Source organism: Rutidosis leptorrhynchoides, chromosome 2, assembly GCF_046630445.1.
Source record: "Rutidosis leptorrhynchoides isolate AG116_Rl617_1_P2 chromosome 2, CSIRO_AGI_Rlap_v1, whole genome shotgun sequence".
NCBI classification, from domain to species: Eukaryota; Viridiplantae; Streptophyta; class Magnoliopsida; order Asterales; family Asteraceae; genus Rutidosis; species Rutidosis leptorrhynchoides.
The window spans coordinates 468,198,361-468,217,760 of NC_092334.1; positions in this window are offsets into that span (position 1 = coordinate 468,198,361).

Genomic DNA, 19,400 nt, shown 5'->3' on the forward strand with positions numbered 1-19,400 from the left:
AATTAAAACGTATTTTTACAAAAACGAATTTTAATAAAAGTTAACTAAAAATCTTTTTTTTTTATATAGCGTTGAGCTTCCGGTTTTTAAGAGTTCCCCGGCAGCGGCTCCAAAAATAACTTGATGTTTCGCGAGGTGTATACGAAATAGCTATTAAATTTTTCAGGAAATACTATTAAATACGATACAATTTTACACAAGATATTTATTTATTTAGAGAATGGATATACTTAAACCTTGCTACAATACTTATAGGCAGTGTACCTAATCGTATAGTAGTGTAGTTTTTAGTAAGTCCGGTTCGTTCCACAGGGAATCTTTTTAAACAAAGCTTAACGCTATATTAGTTTACTTTTATAAAAATACAAATATATATATAAGTAATATTATTATTATAAAGGGGGGTTTTTACCGTTTAATGACCGTTTTGTCGATTTTAAAACTTTAGTCGCAGTTAAAACTAAATGTAAAATATTAAAAATAAATACAAGACTTAAATTAAAGCATAAAGTAAATAACGATAATGAAATTGCGAATAATAAAAGTGCGATAAAATAAACTTGCGATAATTAAAAAGTACGATAATTAAAAGTGCAATTAAATACAATAACAATAAATAAAAATGCGATAATTAGAAGTGCAATTAAATATAAAATAAAGGAAATTAAATATGAAATAAAATAATTATGCTTATTTAAACTTCCGTAATCATGATGTTTGACGTGTTGATTTTAGTTTTATGTCCATGGGTTAATTGTCCTTTGTCCTGGATTATTTAATATGTCCATACGGATTTGTCCATAATAGTCCATCAGTCATAAATATAAAGAGCGAAAGCCTTCGTCAAATTATTCTTATTCCCGAAGTTAAATATTCCAACTAATTGGGGATTCGAATTGTAACAAGGTTTTAATACTTTGTTTAATGAATACACCAGGTTATCGACTGCGTGTAAACCAAGGTTTTACTACTTTGTTAACAATTACACCAATTACCCTTGAATGTAATTTCACCCCTGTTTTAATTATTCTAGTGGCTATTAATCCATTCCCGTGTCCGGTTAAATGAACGATTATTCGTACATATAAATACCCCGTCCATCGTGTCCGATCGAGTGTACATGGTAATTTATAGGGACGCCCAATTGTAAATCTTTATATTAACATTAACAAACTATCATTTAGTTAAACAAATATAAAGCCCATTAATAGCCCATAGTCTAATTTCCACAAGTGTCGTTCTTTTATCCAAACCCCAATTATGGTACAAAACCCAATTACCCAATTTTAGTAATTAGCCCAACATCATGATTACTTCGGATTAAATAAGCATAATAATAACTTAGCTACGAGACATTAATGTAAAAAGGTTGAACATAACTTACAATGATTAAAAATAGCGTAGCGTTACACGGACAGAATTTCGACTTACACCCTTACAACATTCGCTAACATACCCTTATTATTAGGATTTAAAATTAAAATTAAAATTAAAATATAAATTATAAATATATATTACGTATATATTGAGAGAAGAAGGAAAAAAGATGATGAAAAATGCTCAGAATTCGGTTGGCTTTATAGGGAGTTTCAAAACTTGGGGCTCCGCGACTCGCGGCATTTTTGGCCTTCAAACTCCGCGAGTCGCGGAGATTGAAATTACAGCTCAGTCCAGTTTGGAGTCTTTCTTGCCGACGGTTTTTATTATTTATTATAATATATAAATAATTATAAGAATTATTTAAATATTATATTATATTTATGTGCATAGTTGACTTGTAATTTTTAGTCCGTTGCGTCGAGCGTTGAGAGTTGACTATGGTCCTGGTTCCGGATTTTCGAACGTCCTTGCGTACAATTTAATATCTTGTACTTTGCGTTTTGAATCTTGTACTCTTGTAATTTCGAGACGTTTTTTATCAATAATTGGAACCTCTTTGATTGTCTTTTGTACTTTTGAGCTTTTTGGTCGTTTGCGTCTTCAATTCGTCGAATCTGTCTTTTGTCTTCACCTTTTATTATTTAAACGAATATTACTTGTAAATAGAACAATTGCAACTAAAAGCTTGTCTTTCTTGAGGAATAATGCTATAAAATATATGTTCGTTTTTAGCATTATCAATCCCTAACTCTATTCCAAAACATAGACATTGCACAAAAGACATACAAAACATATAAATACCAATACATACATATACGAATACAGATACAGAATTATATGTATTTTAGATGAGCAAAAGCATAATTATTATTTAAAATATGCAAAAAATTAAGATAAAAACTACAAATGAGAAATTAATCCATACGTGTGGAAATACTTCTTGTAACACCCTATATACTAAACTGAACCACATTTTTAAAACTTAATTAAAGCTATATATATATATATATATATATATATATATATATATATATATATATATATATATATATATATATATATATATATATATATATATATATATATAAACCATTAGATGACTGATCTATCACAAACACAAACAAATGAATAAAAAAAAAATAAGCTAATTTTGACGGCAAAAACCTAACCCTAATACCTACAATAGACAAAAAGTTAACCTTGAACTTTTTCTACAAAAAAATAAAAAACTCGATCATTAATTAAATCAAAAATTCAGACTGATATCATATTATAAACTTACTTAAAGGGTGTTCAACTCGATGTCTTCCAGATAATATATGACCTAAAAAACAAAGAAGAAAGAAACAATTTTTTCCGGGGTTATTTGATTATTTAAAACGAAATAGCGCGAAATCGAAAATATATGGTGAACTTACTGATTCCAATGGGAGTTACAAATCGTATATGGCGACTGCCGTTATTTCACTCTGATGAAAGTAATTATTGTTTCAAATCAAGGCAGAATTTTTTTTTTTTTTTGCTTTTACTTGAAGTGTTTTAATGCATGTGTGTGTGTAGAACACAATGTCTTGGTGTTGGTTAAGCATGGGTAGTAACTAATAAACAATTGCATGCTTATTGCAACTCCCATGCCACTCACATTATCATGTTATAATATAGTTTCTTTATAAAACTTATTTTATAAAATCAGTTTTTATAAAACTTGATTTTATAAAACACATTTTATAAACTTGTATATTATTTGTTATGTATATTTTATAAAACTAATTTTACAAAATGTAACATAACTTAATTAATTATTTAACCTATAAATAATTAAATCCTTGTTATATAAATTATTCCATAACTTATATACATATATCAAGTAATATTATTTAACAAACCTTTTCCTTAAAATTCAAGTGTCGCGTATTTAATCAACGATCCATTCGCTAGAATCAAATACGAATAAGGTGTCGGTAAGCTTGTTATTGGGTATGACCCGACTTGGATCATAACATGTTAGCCACATTAATTTAATATGTCTCTCGAGCATACGATATACCTTCAATCTCCCACTTGCACGAGAAACATAGGAAATTAATGCAAGTGATGGATACCACCTAACGACCGTCCATCACCCCCAATATGTTATGACTTTGTGCCATTCAATAACATCATCCCTTTCGAGCTCCCAACTCGAATATGAATAGGTGAATCTTTTCGTTATATCCTTTCATCCTATAGGTCATGTTAAATCCAAGAGACATAGAGTGATCACTCGCTTCTAGATTTAACTTTATCAGGCCTTAGACATCTGAATCTCAACGAATAAGAGGGAAAAATTCTATCTTGACTACATACGTCCTAGATATACACTATGCATTATACCTGAGCTCTTCCTTATGAACTACCATATTTCAGAATAGCGAAGGAAAGAATCAAGGCACAATACTTAGTGAATATCCGAACCCAATATGTATCTCAGGTCAGAAGATACGATGATATTCGCCTTTACTCAAGATTACATGTGATCAACCACAAAGGCTCCATACAGTAAGTCTTGAGAGCGGGTCTTCCAATATTTGTATCCCACAAATATCTATAAACCTTGGTTGCAACCTTGCCCCACATTCATCCCGTGAATGTATACCAATCCAAGTTCATAATAGTCTAAACCTCACATTTGCTCTCACAAATGTGATCGACTAATGAATTTAGAATAATTACTTATTCATGGATAAAATATGCAAAATAGGAACCTGACTCAAGATTAATAAATTAACACCATAATTATATTAATGAGTTTGAACCACTTCGTTCCGTTACAATACATAAAACAGATCACAACCAATCACTAGAATATCGAAGCCCTAATGTACTAACATGCCCTTGATGTTTTGCACCATGTAAGAGCTTCGTGAGTGGATCCGCTATATTAAGATCTGTGTGAACTTTGCAAATACATATCTTTCCTTTTTCAACTTCATCCCTTATGTAGTTGAATCTCCGCTCAATGTGACGGGTCTTTTGGTGAGCACGAGGTTCCTTGATTTGAGCAATCGCACCCTCGTTATCACAAAAGATCTCAAGAGGGTCCTGAATGGAAGGGACTACTCCTAAGTCGTCGATGAATTTCTTCATCCATGCAGCTTCCTGAGCTGCCAATGAGGCGGTAATGTACTCCGACTCTGTAGTGGATAATGCAACAACATCCTGTTTTGAACTCTTCCAAGAGACCGCACCTCCATTTAACGTGAAGACATAACCGGACTGTGATCGAGAATCATCTCGATCAGTTTGAAAACTCGCGTCCACGTAATATTTTACAGCGAGTTCCTCCTCACCAGACCCGTATATAAGAAACATATCCTTAATCCTCCTAAGGTATTTCAATATACTTTTAACCGCAATCCAATGACAGATTCCTGGGTTATTCTGGTATCTACTTGTCAAGCTAAGAGCGCATGACACATCCGGTCTAGTGCATATCATTGCATACATGATTGACCCAATAGTAGACGCATATGGGACTTTCTTCATTCTCTCTTGTTCATCTTTCGTGGTAGGGCACTGAGATGAACTGAGAAGTGTTCCTCTTTGAATAGGTACCAAACCTTTCTTAGAGTTCTCCATCTTGAACCTTTTTAAGGTATTTTCAATATATGCACTTTGATTCAAACCTATCAATTTCTTGGATCTATCTCTGTAGATCCCAATCCTCAAAACGTATTGTGCTTCTCCAAGATCCTTAATGGAGAAGCATTTACTTAGCCAAGTTTTAACACCTTGCATTGCCGGAATATCATTTCCAAATAACAATATATCATCCACATATAATACAAGGAACATGATAGTGCTCCCACTAGCTTTCTTGTATACAAAATCTTCATCACCATTTTTAATGAAGCCAAATTTCTTGGCCTCCTCATTAAAATGATGATTCCACATTCTAGATGCTTGTTTCAATCCGTAGATTGACTTCTTTAACTTGCATACCTTTTTAGGATATTTCGGATCAACAAAACCTTCAGGTTGTACCATATAGACATCTTCCTCAAGATGTCCATTTAGGAAAGCGGTCTTGACATCCATTTTCCATATTTCATAATCATAATGAGCAGCAATGGCAAGTAATATCCTAATAGACTTTAGCATTGCCACAGGCGAAAAAGTTTCATCATAGTCAACCCCTTGAGTTTGAGTGAAACCTTTTACTACAAGTCTAGCTTTGTATGTATCCAAGTTACCATGTATATCAGTTTTCATCTTGAAAAGCCATTTACAATTAACTAGCCTTGAGCCAGTAGGTTGTGCAACAAGTTCCCAAACTTGGTTGTCATACATGGATTGCATCTCAGCGTTCATAGCTTCCTGCCATTTATCTTTATCAATCCTTGATAAAGCATCTTAGTAGTTTGTCAGTTCATCCAAATCAACCACATAGCAACCATCCATGAGAAACCCATATCTCTCAGGAGGATTACTAATCCTATCAGATCTGCGAATGTCTTGTATACTTTGATCATCCATTTGATCATTCCCAACATTTTCATGTTGAGTACTAGTGTCAACCAATTGTGTATCATCTACTTGATCTTGAACCTCTTCAAGATCTATCTTCCTTTCACTATTACCTTCCATTAGGAACTTAGTTTCAAGGAATTCCACCTTCCGGGCAACAAATACATTTTGCTCGGATGGATCATAGAAATAGTATCCCATATCATCCTTGGGATATCCTATGAAGATACATTTCGTGGATCGAGCATTCAACTTATTAGGGACGTAACGCTTAGGATAAGCTTCACATCCCCAAACCTTTAAGTATGATAGAGATGGAGGTTTTCCAAACCACATCTCATGAGGAGTTCGTTCCACTTTCTTGGTTGGGGCTATATTTAGAATACGAGCCGCGGAGCATAGACAATAACCCTAAAATGATAGAGGTAACGAGCTTCTAGCTATCATAGATCGAACCATATCTATTAGGGTTCGGTTCCTCCTTTCAGAAACTCCATTAAGTTAGGTTGTTCCAGGAGGAGTGAGTTGCGAGATAATCCCACAACTTTTAAGATGATCTTGGAAAGCATCGCTTAGGTATTCACCTCCTCTATCGGTACGAAGTACCTTGATTGTCTTATTGAGTTGATTTTGTACTTCGTTTTGATATTCCTTGAATGCTTCAAAAGTTTCATCCTTATGTCTTAACAGGTAGACATATCCGAAACGACTAAAGTCATCAATGAAAGTAACGAAGTATCTTTCACCATTCCTAGAAATGGGCTTAAAGGGTCCACATACATCCGAATGTATTAATCCCAATAAGTCTTTAGCCCTTTCATAGGTCCCTTTGAAAGGTGCTTTAGTCATTTTGCCTTGTAAACAAGATTCACATACATCAAATGAGTCTAGTTCATTTGATTTCAAAAGTCCATTCTTTTGAAGTGTATGCATTCAATTCTTGTTTATGTGACCAAGGCGACAATGCCATAAGTAGGAATCGCTCAAATCCCTTTTGAGTTTCTTGATGTTTGCATGGAACATTGAGCTATTGCATGATGTGTCATCATGAACCAATTCATAAATACCATTCGAAGGCGAAGCCTTAAAATAGAACACATTATTTAAAGAAACATGGATATCATCATCAATGAAATTGAAATCAAAACCACATTGTCTTAAACGGGAAATTGAAATAATGTTTCGAGTCAAATCAGGAGCATATAAAACATTTTTCAAAAAAAGCTCCAACCCAGTGTGTAGCTTTAAAACAAAGTCTCCTTGAGCTTCTACGTGCACCTTTACACCATTTCCCATGAAGAGACTTGTTGTTCTCGCTCCTTGTTTACTTCTTTTGAACTCCTGCAAAGAATTGCAAATATGAGTTCCACATCTTGTGTCTAATACCCATGTATTAGAATAAGTAATACTAAGCTCAATGTATACCATATATACATTACCTGAGGTTTGCCCTGCATCCCTCTTTTCTTTCAACTCCTTAAGGTAGATCGGGCAGTTGCGTTTCCAGTGACCCATCTCACCGCAACCAAAGCACGGATCTTCTTTGGGGTTTGCTTTACCAGCAACCTTTTGCTTCTTATTATTATTGGTTGGGGTAACCATCTTCCCCCTTTCCCTTGCCCTTGCCTTGGTAGGCGGGTCCTTTCCTCTTAGCCACCTTTGGCTTAGAAGTGTTATTGTTTTTGGACCCGCCTTCATTGATCATAAACATGGGTGAAGCCCTTTTACCCATGCTTGCTTCTGCCGTCTTAAGCATGGCATGTAATTCGCCAATGCTCTTATCCCAACCATTCATATTGTAATTCAATACGAATGTGTCAAACCTTTTTGACAAAGAATTAAGGATAAGGTTCGTGGCTAATTCATTAGACACGTTGCAATTTAGACGGTTCGCTCGATCAATTAGGCTTTTCATCTTAAGAACATAAGATGAAATGGATTGGGAGTCATCCATTCGACATGCATGAAGCGCTCGAACCGTTTCGAAGCGCTCGACACGAGCTTGTTGAAGGAACATCTCCTTCAATTGTGTGATCATGTCATATGCACTATGATGCTCGAAGTCTTTTTGGAGCTCGGGTATCATAGTCCCAAGCATAAGGTAAGCGACTTGCACCGAATCGGTGCAATACTTATCCCAATAAGCCATGCCTTCCGTGTCATCCTCGTCCGATTGATCGGGAATGGGGTCTTCCAACACATACGCCCTATCCTCTAGTTTGAGGATAATTCTTAGATTGCGAAACCAATCCATGAAGTTCGTATGGTTGAGTTTTTCCTTTTCGAGGATTGACCTCAACGATAGGTTGTTAAAGTTGATTGGTGCGTTTGGAATGTTGTTGTTATTGGCGGCCATCTACAAAATTTAACAAAGTTGTTTAAGTATTAATTTTAATTTAACAATCAATACCCTTTAAATCCAATTGATATTTATTAAATTTTAGAATCCAACGGTAAACCAAATTTTGGTTAGGTGACCTTTATCCAGTCATTCGATTTAGCTAGGTAGTCATTATATGACAATTGTAATCCTTTTATAACTTCTAAGTTATGGAATCATGCAATCCTTTTTCATGGCATATTTATTCCATCAACGCCTATTTGTTCCTCATGCTTCGGTGACCCTAAGTTCATGATTCCCAAATCAAGTCGTCCTACTTGTGTAAACGTGTAAATTTAACATACAAGTGGTTAGGTGACCTTTATCCCACAAGTGTGCGAAATTCACCTTAATCATATTAGTTTGCTCATAACGGTTAGGTGACCTTTATCCCATTATGAGTTCCATAATTATTTTTAATTGTCACACAAAAGGATGGCGTTTAACTTGTTTGCCTTGTTAATAAGGGATTTTAAGTTTTCATTATTTCTAGTTTAAGAAAACTTTTATGCTATACACCAACATGCATTTAGTGTATGGTACATATGAAAAATCATTTTCATGTCTTGTAATTAAGCCAATTACATGATATAAACCATTTTATATATATAATCCTTTTCATGTTCTTAATAACCGTTTATGTCATAACCCGTCCTTAACCATAAGAACGTGTTAGATAACGTATGATTTCATTGCGAGGTATTGACCTCTATATGCGACATTTTTTTAAAGAAAAACTGCATATATTATACATTACAAACCATGATCCTTATTTTTGATACAAGCTTTGGACAAAATAAAGATGATTATCGTTTAGCGATAATCTTCGACTTACAAACTTTACAAATGATAATAACAACCCGATTTCTAGCATATTTTACAACACAAGTTCTTGGATATGCAGTCTTATTTTTGACACAAATATGCGTACGCAAGATCCTGCTTAGATTCAACATGATGCAGCGGAAGCTTCTAATTATCACCTGAGAATAGACATGTTTAAAACGTCAACATAAAGTTGGTGAGATATAGGTTTAATGCCGGCAGCGATATAAATATAGACCACAAGATTTCATATATAAACAGTTTAATAAAAATATTCTAAGTGGTTGAGCACTTGGTAACCATACTTAACATTTAATCACGTCGCATATTCCCTTTATTATGAAATCTTACTACACCGTACCAAGTGTAGTCATGAAACGAAGTACTGTGCAACCGTTGAATACTGGTCGTCCAGTCCGGTTGGGGTTGTCAGGCCCGATAGATCTATCAACAGGATTCGCGTTTACAATACCGCTGTAAATATTAGTTACCAAGCTACAGGGAAGTATGCCAGTGGTACAACTCAACGTAGAATATATTTTTCAGTTACTTGTGTCCATAACGTAAAACATAAAATACATGTATTCTCATCCCGAAATATTTAGAGTTTAAAAGTGGGACTATATACTCACTTTCGTCTTGAAGATATGTAATTTCGACTTGGTCTCCGATTGATATCACGAACCTATCCATATATAATATATCAATACCTTTTCTTTTTAAACAAACGTCACATATATATACTTGTTATACTTTTAATACTTTGAATAATTCCTTAGTCCGTAGTTAGCAGTTCGTTGTTAGTAATTCAATTTTAATGGTTCATTTTTAGATGTTTAATATACCCGCAATGAAATAAATAAAACCCCCAACGAAATAAATAAAACCCCATCGTATATGTATTGGTCGAGATTAATCTTGACCCATGGTACCGGTGTTGTCAAATGACGTGTTGCGTACATAAAGTACCGGTGTTGTCAAATGACGTGTTGCGTACAATCATGGGATCTTATGATTAATCTTCTCGTGTTGTTTACGGGTGATCCTGAACCATATAAAATTGAATTATAAGTACATATATATAAAATATCATGTTAACTTACAAAGATGTGATTTATTTAATTTTTTCCCAATTATTTTCGTGGCTAAACTAGTCTTGGATATCCGATTTTGTTTCGGTCATAGTTTCTTCGTTACAACTCCGTTTTCGTTGATTCAACTTGCCATCTCCTTGGATCAAGTCCCTCTTTAATACTATGAACTGTAAATACCTTAGTTTGTATTCAAAATCACACGGCATAGGTCAAACTTTAGTGAAACTTATGAAGTTAATCATTTTCCATCATGTAAACAACCTTAAATAATTAATTTTCTAAAAATACATATACTTTGAATTAAATCATGAAATTTTTATGTATTATCATATTCATAGAAAATATCATTTTTCCAGAAAATAAACCTCCAATTCAAGTTTCAAAATAGTTTTTAATTATCCAACCCAAAACAGCCCCCGGTTACACTCCGACACCGTAGATTCAGTTTTTAAGGTGTTCTTTGAAAAACCAAGTTATACCTTGTTAAGTTAGCATATAATTAAGATATGTTACAGGTCTTGAAGTATTTTAAAAGTTAAGTTAGAAGGATCTATTTAGTTTGCGAACAAGTTTGAAATCATTCAAACTATGTTCTAGTTTATAAACTCTTATATATATAGCTATAAATATATGAATTGAAAAAGAGTTGAAGTAGAGTTTTTACCTCAAGTTTAAAATGTAAAGTTGCTGGAAAGAAGTAGTAAAATAAAAGTTGAGAGAGTTCTTGCAAGTGTGTGTGAAAATTGAAAGTAAAATTTAGAAAATGAATGTGTAAAAATGAGTTAGAAATGGTGCTTATTTATAGGCTTGAAAATTTGGTTTTTAGTGAAAATATCTAAGATAAGTTAAAATTTATTATGTCATGAATGACATATTATTCCAATAATTGAAGATTTCTATTGGTATATACCAATAGTAAATACTTCTAGAAGCTGTGTATAGTACCCTAGATATACGTATAGGATTATTGAGGAAACGGAACGAGAATTCAAATATAACTATCTTTTGTAAATATACTTATATTGTTTTATGTATAAAAGCCCTTTAAAAATGATTAAATACATTACTTATACGATATATGTATAAACATTATAAATCATCAGTATTTATGTCAAATAACGTTACGTATGGTTATTGTTTTGAAAACTTAAGTTAGTAGTTTCAAAATATACTTATGACTTTTTGTTATTAATACAAAATGAGATATTAAAACATCCTTAGATCATGTTAAATATGTATGTATAATTATCATATATTGTATAGTTCGTGATATCATCGGTCAAACTAGACGGTCAAACGTTGTGTAAAACTCTTTTCAAAAACATAAGTCTCAACAATTTGGATTGCTTATCATGTTGGTAAGGTTTAATTTATGTAAATATTAATCTTATAAGTATAGAACGATCGAAAAAGTGCGGGTCGTTACATTACCTCCCCGTTAAATAAATTTCGTCCCGAAATTTTAAAATTGTACCTATTTTGCGTCATCGAGAAACAAGTGTGGATACTTTTGTTTCATCTGATCCTCTCGTTCCCAAGTAAACTCAGGACCTCTTCGAGCATTCCAACGAACCTTAACGATCGGTATGTTGCTCTGCTTGAGCTGTTTAACTTCACGGTCCATGATTTCGATTGGTTCTTCGATGAATTGTAGTTTCTCATCGACATGGATTTCTTCAAGAGGAATGGTGAGATCTTCCTTTGCAAGACACTTCTTAAGGTTCGAGACGTGAAAGGTATTATGTACTCCGGCGAGTTGTTGCGGTAACTCGAGTCGATAAGCTACCGGTCCAATGCGTTCGATGATCTTGAACGGGCCTACATACCTTGGGTTTAGTTTACCCCTTTTTCCAAAACGTATTACACCTTTCCAAGGTGACACCTTTAACATAACCATGTCACCGATCTGAAACTCTAATGGTTTCCTTCGAACATCGGCGTAGCTCTTTTGGCGACTACGGGCTGTTTTCAATCTCTCCTTGATTTATACTATCTTCTCAGTCGTTTCGTGTATGATCTCGGGACCAGTTAATTGTCGATCTCCTACTTCATTCCAACAAATAGGAGATCTACACTTCCTTCCGTACAATGCTTCGAATGGCGCAGCTTTAATGCTCGCATGATAACTATTATTATACGAGAATTCTGCTAATGGTAGATATTTATCCCATCCGTTTCCAAAATCGATCACACATGCCCTGAGCATGTCTTCAAGAGTCTGAATCGTTCTTTCACTCTGCCCGTCAGTTTGCGGATGATACGCGGTACTCATATCCAAACGAGTTCCTAGGGCCTCCTGTAGTGATTGCCAGAACTTTGATGTAAATCTACTATCACGATCGGATATAATGGAAATAGGTATTCCATGCCTTGAAACAACTTCCTTTATATACAATCGTAATAGTTTCTCCATTCTATCCGTTTCCTTTATAGGCAAGAAGTGTGCAGACTTGGTGAGACGATCAACAATCACCCAAATGGTGTCGTATCCCCAGGCAGTCTTTGGTAACTTCGTGATGAAATCCATGGTAATACCATCCCATTTCCATTCTGGGATTTCTGGTTGTTGAAGTAACCCTGACGGCTTCTGGTGTTCAGCTTTGACTTTGGAACAAGTTAAACATTCCCCAACATATGTTGCAACGTCTGTCTTTAAATTAGGCCACCAATAATGTGTCTTAAGATCTTGGTACATCTTTCCAACTCCAGGATGTATCGAGTATCTTGTCTTATGTGCCTCATTTAATATCAACTTCCTTAATCCACCCAACTTCGGTACCCAAATACGATTTGCAAAATATCGAATTCCATCTTCCCGCATAACGAGTTGCTTCTCATACTTCTTCATTATTTCATTTCCTATATTTTCTTTAGTAAGTGCTTCTCGTTGAACTTCTTTGATTTGTGAGTTGAGATTCATGCGAATTTTTATGTTCATCGCTCGTACTCGAATTGGTTCTCGTTCCTTTCTGCTTAAAGCATCGGCCACCACGTTCGCCTTCCCGGGATGATAACGAATTTCACAATCATAGTCGTTTATTAACTCGACCCACCTACGTTGTCTCATGTTCAGCTGTTTCTGATCAAAAATATGTTGAAGGCTTTTATGATCAGTAAACACAGTGCATTTAACCCCATACAAGTAGTGTCTCCATATCTTCAATGCAAACACGACTGCTCCCAGTTCTAGATCATGCGTCGTATAATTCCGCTCGTGAATCTTCAATTGTCGGGATGCGTATGCAATAACTTTCTTTCGTTGCATAAGAACGCAACCAAAACCTTGTCGCGAAGCGTCACAATATATTTCAAAATCATCGTTCCCTTCTGGTAACGATAAAATAGGCGCCGTAGTTAACTTCTTCTTTAGTAATTGAAATGCACTCTCCTGCTCAGAAGTCCATTCATATTTCTTCCCTTTTTGCGTTAACGCTGTCAACGGCTTAGCTATTCGGGAAAAATCTTGAATAAACCTTCTATAATAACCGGCTAAACCCAAAAATTGACGTATCTGCGTTGGTGTCTTAGGAGTCTCCCATTTTTCAATGGCTTCAGTTTTTGCTGGATCAACCTGAATTCCTTTGCTACTAACAACGTGGCCAAGAAATTGAACTTCTTTCAACCAAAAAGCACACTTAGAAAATTTAGCATATAGTTGTTCTTTTCTCAACAACTCTAATATCAACCTTAAATGCTCTTCATGCTCTTGCTCACTCTTGGAATAGATAAGAATATCATCAATGAAAACGATAACAAACTTATCTAAATACGGACTACAAACTCGATTCATGAGGTCCATGAATACAGCTGGCGCATTCATCAATCCAAACGGCATAACCAAAAATTCGTAATGACCATAACGTGTCCGAAAAGCAGTTTTCGGTATATCTTCTTCTTTGACACGTAATTGATGATAGCCCGACCTTAAGTCAATTTTTGAGTACACACATGATCCTTGGAGTTGATCAAATAAGTCGTCAATTCTCGGTAGTGGATACCGATTCTTGATAGTTAACTTATTTAATTCACGATAATCTATACACATCCTAAAGGATCCATCTTTCTTTTTAACAAATAGAATCGGAGCTCCCCACGGTGAAGTACTTGGTCGTATGAATCCACGGTCCAGTAATTCTTTTAACTGACTTTGAAGTTCTTTTAACTCGGACGGTGCAAGTCTATATGGCGCACGAGCCACTGGTGCAGCTCCTGGTACTAAATCTATTTGAAATTCTACAGATCTAAATGGAGGTAATCCCGGCAACTCTTCCGGAAATACTTCAGGAAAATCTCTTGCCACAGGCACGTCATTGATGCACTTCTCTTTTTCTTTCTTTTCGACTTTATTAACATGTGCTAAGATAGCATAGCACCCTTTCTTCAAGCACTTTTGAGCTTTCAAATAACTCATGAGTTTTAGCTTTGATTTACCCTTCTCTCCATAAATCATTACTGGCGTTTTATCCTTACGAGGAATGCGAATTGCCTTCTTGGCGCACACAACTTCAGCTCCTATTTTGGACATCCAGTCCATGCCGATTATTACATCAAAACTTCCTAATTCTACGGGTATCAAATCAATCTTAAATGTTTCTCCGGCTAAATTTATTTTACAATCACGGCAAATTTTATCGGCTTTAATTAGTTTACCATTAGCTAACTCAATCATGTACTTAGCATTTAGAGGTAATGATGAACAATTCAATTTAGTGTAAAAATTTCTACACACGTAACTTCTATCGGCACCAGTATCAAATATAATAGATGCTGATAAGTTATTAATGGTAAACGTACCCGTAACAAGCTCCGGGTCTTCACGTGCCTCTCTAGCATTAATGATAAATGCTCTCCCACGTGCAGGTCCGACATTCTTCTCTGGATTCGGGCACTGGCTCTTATAGTGGCCTTGTTTTCCACACCCAAAACAAGTAATGGTAGCCAAAGCAGTTCTATTTGCGTTGGTGGCAGGAGTATTGGCACCATTTGTATTCGTAACAAGAGCCCTACAATCTTCAGCAAGATGACCCTGTCGATTACATTTGTTGCATACCACACTACAGTAACCAAAGTGATGTTTGTGACATCGGTTGCATAAAGGACTTTGTCCTTTGTAACCAAAACCTGAACCACTACCCGCACCTTTCGGGGTTTCTTGTTTCTTAAAAGTTTGTTGTTGATTACCTCGATCATAGCTTCCATTCCACTTTCTCTTGTTACCTGATACCTTCACATCAGTATTGAATGCTTTCTTATCCAAAATGACCTGATCCATTAGCTCGTTTGCCATGGTTATAGCTTCATGAATTGTCTTAGGTTTCGATGCTGTAACGTTTGCCTTGACCTTTGTGGGCAAACCATCTTTGTACATTTCAATCTTCCGTTCTTCGGTTGGAACCAATTCAGGACATAGTAAAACTAATTCCATGAATCGCTGATTGTAGTTGATGATTTCAGTACCAACAACCTTCAGACTTCGTAACTCATCTTCCAACTTCCTAACCTCGTTCCTTGGACAATATTCGTTGATTAACATTGTTTTGAATTCTTCCCACGGAGTATCATAAGCTACATCTCCTCCTACAGCCTTCACATAATTTTTCCACCACGTGAGTGCACTATCTTGTAAAGTGCACGATGCATACTTGGTCATGTCCTTTTCAACACAACCACTGATTTTAAACACAGTCTCCATCTTTTCTATCCACCGGGTTAAACCGATCGGTCCTTCTGTTCCACTGAATGATGAGGGCTTGCAAGCTTGAAAAGTTTTGTAAGTGCACCCCACACGAGGATTTGGGTTAACTGCAGCACCTCTTGCAGCCTCGACCCATAACATTCTGTCGTTCACTCGCTGATTGATGAGTTCCTGGATTTCTTGTTCCGTCATTCGATTCAATCGCGCCATTTCCTAATGAAAGAAAATAATTATTCACATGGATTATTATAGATGTAGTGTGTATTTATAGTACATTATAGCTTGTTAATAATATGAACCAGGTATTATTATAAAAGCCTTTTCTTCTTATTAGCGTTTTATAATTATATCTAGGGTAGTACCTACCCTTTAATGTCCATACTTAATAGCTTAGTACAGAATCAATTACTACCATCTAAATAATACTTAACCATGGAAAATTATTGCATTTCACACTTCACTATTTTACATATGCTTATCTTACATCGAACATTAAGCAAACCACACTAATAATATTATACAAAACATTATATGATCCCATGGTTTAATACGGCAGCGCATCGTTTGGTCTATTTTCTAGGACGTTTAGGTTCAAAGAATCGCTTAACGCTTATCCTGGCTGTCTGCCTATATTTTGGCTGTGGGGCTAAAGAACTGGATGCCGGGATAGAACGAATAGGAATAGCGGGAATAGGGGTGGTAGTGTCTAGTGGAGTTGGTGCCACATCATCCTTACTAAACTCGGGATTTGAATTTTCTAATTCATTAGCCTTTCGTTTCTTTCCTAGTTCGAACTCGTCTTTTGTAATTTCCTGTATTTCTTCCTCGGGTTCACTTTCCTCCTCGGGTTCACTTTCCTCCTCGGGTTCACTTTCCTCCTCGGGTTCACTTTCCTCCTCGGGTTCACTTTCCGGGTTCTCTATAGTCGGTTCATCCAGAATTTGTGAGTCTTCCCCAAAGATATTATTTTCATCATCGGATAGGTTAATGACTGGAACACCATCTGAAGATTCTGATTCGGAGTCGCTGAATGTGATAATAAGTTTTGAGCCCGACATCTATCATACCACAACTAACTCATTAGTACTACATAATATTTACATATAAATTTTAACCAACAGTGATAAGCAATGGTTTTTGAAATCAGACCCGGTCAAAGTCCAGACTTACTAATGTATCCTAACGACTTATCAGTTAGACACACTAATGCAAACCTGGTTCGCTAAGACCACCGCTCTGATACCACATGTCATAACCCGTCCTTAACCATAAGAACGTGTTAGATAACGTATGATTTCATTGCGAGGTATTGACCTCTATATGCGACATTTTTTTAAAGAAAAACTGCATATATTATACATTACAAACCATGATCCTTATTTTTGATACAAGCTTTGGACAAAATAAAGATGATTATCGTTTAGCGATAATCTTCGACTTACAAACTTTACAAATGATAATAACAACCCGATTTCTAGCATATTTTACAACACAAGTTCTTGGATATGCAGTCTTATTTTTGACACAAATATGCGTACGCAAGATCCTGCTTAGATTCAACATGATGCAGCGGAAGCTTCTAATTATCACCTGAGAATAGACATGTTTAAAACGTCAACATAAAGTTGGTGAGATATAGGTTTAATGCCGGCAGCGATATAAATATAGACCACAAGATTTCATATATAAACAGTTTAATAAAAATATTCTAAGTGGTTGAGCACTTGGTAACCATACTTAACATTTAATCACGTCGCATATTCCCTTTATTATGAAATCTTACTACACCGTACCAAGTGTAGTCACGAAACGAAGTACTGTGCAACCGTTGAATACTGGTCGTCCAGTCCGGTTGGGGTTGTCAGGCCCGATAGATCTATCAACAGGATTCGCGTTTACAATACCGCTGTAAATATTAGTTACCAAGCTACAGGGAAGTATGCCAGTGGTACAACTCAACGTAGAATATATTTTTCAGTTACTTGTGTCCATAACGTAAAACATAAAATACATGTATTCTCATCCCGAAATATTTAGAGTTTAAAAGTGGGACTATATACTCACTTTCGTCTTGAAGATATGTAATTTCGACTTGGTCTCCGATTGATATCACGAACCTATCCATATATAATATATCAATACCTTTTCTTTTTAAACAAACATCACATATATATACTTGTTATACTTTTAATACTTTGAATAATTCCTTAGTCCGTAGTTAGCAGTTCGTTGTTAGTAAATCAATTTTAATGGTTCATTTTTAGATGTTTAATATACCCGCAATGAAATAAATAAAACCCCCAACGAAATAAATAAAACCCCATCGTATATGTATTGGTCGAGATTAATCTTGACCCATGGTACCGGTGTTGTCAAATGACGTGTTGCGTACATAAAGTACCGGTGTTGTCAAATGACGTGTTGCGTACAATCATGGGATCTTATGATTAATCTTCTCGTGTTGTTTACGGGTGATCCTGAACCATATAAAATTGAATTATAAGTACATATATATAAAATATCATGTTAACTTACAAAGATGTGATTTATTTAATTTTTTCCCAATTATTTTCGTGGCTAAACTAGTCTTGGATATCCGATTTTGTTTCGGTCATAGTTTCTTCGTTACAACTCCGTTTTCGTTGATTCAACTTGCCATCTCCTTGGATCAAGTCCCTCTTTAATACTATGAACTGTAAATACCTTAGTTTGTATTCAAAATCACACGGCATAGGTCAAACTTTAGTGAAACTTATGAAGTTAATCATTTTCCATCATGTAAACAACCTTAAATAATTATTTTTCTAAAAATACATATACTTTGAATTAAATCATGAAATTTTTATGTATTATCATATTCATAGAAAATATCATTTTTCCAGAAAATAAACCTCCAATTCAAGGTTCAAAATAGTTTTTAATTATCCAACCCAAAACAGCCCCCGGTTACACTCCGACACCGTAGATTCAGTTTTTAAGGTGTTCTTTGAAAAACCAAGTTATACCTTGTTAAGTTAGCATATAATTAAGATATGTTACAGGTCTTGAAGTATTTTAAAAGTTAAGTTAGAAGGATCTATTTAGTTTGCGAACAAGTTTGAAATCATTCAAACTATGTTCTAGTTTATAAACTCTTATATATATAGCTATAAATATATGAATTGAAAAAGAGTTGAAGTAGAGTTTTTACCTCAAGTTTAAAATGTAAAGTTGCTGGAAAGAAGTAGTAAAATAAAAGTTGAGAGAGTTCTTGCAAGTGTGTGTGAAAATTGAAAGTAAAATTTAGAAAATGAATGTGTAAAAATGAGTTAGAAATGGTGCTTATTTATAGGCTTGAAAATTTGGTTTTTAGTGAAAATATCTAAGATAAGTTAAAATTTATTATGTCATGAATGACATATTATTCCAATAATTGAAGATTTCTATTGGTATATACCAATAGTAAATACTTCTAGAAGCTGTGTATAGTACCCTAGATATACGTATAGGATTATTGAGGAAACGGAACGAGAATTCAAAT